The sequence below is a fragment of the Homarus americanus genome, unplaced genomic scaffold (assembly GCF_018991925.1).
Source record: "Homarus americanus isolate GMGI-L3 unplaced genomic scaffold, GMGI_Hamer_2.0 scaffold367, whole genome shotgun sequence".
Lineage (NCBI taxonomy): Eukaryota > Metazoa > Arthropoda > Malacostraca > Decapoda > Nephropidae > Homarus > Homarus americanus.
The window spans coordinates 9,423,720-9,425,005 of record NW_024743709.1 but is presented as its reverse complement, the minus strand read 5'-3'; the positions used below and the strand labels follow the sequence as shown (position 1 = coordinate 9,425,005).

The 1,286-nt window shown below is 43.1% G+C and overlaps 1 non-coding gene across 1 annotated transcript; it reads left to right on the top strand.

Moving 5' to 3' along the window:
* The first annotated feature begins 793 nt into the window (after positions 1 to 793).
* Trnah-gug lies at positions 794 to 865 on the top strand. Its single transcript has one exon. It is a non-coding gene; the product is annotated as a tRNA-His (tRNA).
* Positions 866 to 1,286: the final 421 nt, after the last annotated feature.

Genomic DNA, 1,286 nt, shown 5'->3' with positions numbered 1-1,286 from the left:
GAACGGCGGTTAGGAAGGATCTATGACAGTCTGTGAGTGGCGGCGAGGAAGAGTTCATGACAGTCTGTGAGTGGCAGCGAGATAGAGCTCATGACAGTCTGTGAGTGGCGGCGAGGAAGAGTTCATGACAGTCTGTGAGTGGCGGCGAGGAAAAGTTTATGACAGTCTGTGAGTGGCGGCGAGATAGAGCTAATGACAGTCTGTGAGTGGCGGCGAAAGAAATAGAACTCATGACAGTCTGTGAGTGGCAGCGAGGCAGAGTCAGCCAGCCACTTTGTTTAACGGAGCGGTAAAGGTCCACTCTGGCACAATACCACCTCATATTTTCATCTAAATGACCCTCCTTACCCAGCGGGACCCACCGTGGTTAGTGGCGCCTCCCCCAGGGGTGCGCACTGTCTGGCGGTTATGGCCACTGAGGTCATGACAATTACTTTTGAGGGAAATTGTTGGTGGTGGTAGTTGTGGGTAAGTGATTGGGGCGAATGATCTCTGGATTACTGTCGATGGTGATCACTGACTGTCTAAGGGTTGTGGAGGCGTTGAGGTACTGGCTATTTAGGTCACTTGCTGTAACTAAGGGAATATCCATGAGCTTCCTAACAGTGTTGGCTAACATTACCGCATTGATGGATCCCTTGACCTAAAAAGTTCTTCAACGCATCACTACAAAACATTTTTCGAGAAGATCCCTAACCAATCCTTCCCCAAATGTTTTTTACTAGCAGTTTATTTATCCTAAGCTTAACTAAAATATAAATGCCAAAACCATATATCAATCCATAGCTCAACGGCCGTGATCGTATAGTGGTTAGTACATTGCGTTGTGGCCGCAATAACCCAGGTTCGAATCCTGGTCACGGCACTTTTTGTGGAGTGACAAATCCGAGCGTCAATCATAGATTATAGAGATGAGTAATGCTAGTTTGTGTTATACAAAACGAATGTTTATAAAGATTTACACAATAGCAAAACCAAATTTATTGTCTTTTGCCATCTTAATAAACAAACGACTAAAATATAAGTACAGCGTGTCAGTCCATGATAACTATGTTCTCTGCTTATTCATGTTGATTTTAAGCTATGGTGAAAGGCAGGTCATGTTTATGGTTGCATGGTTATGATTGTATGGCTATGATAATATGATTATGGTTGTGTGATTATGATTGTACAGTATGGTTGTATGATTATGGTTGTATGATTATGATTGTACAGTATGGTTGTATGGTTATGATTGTACGGTATGGTTGTATGGTTATGATTGTACGGTATGGTTGTATGGTTAT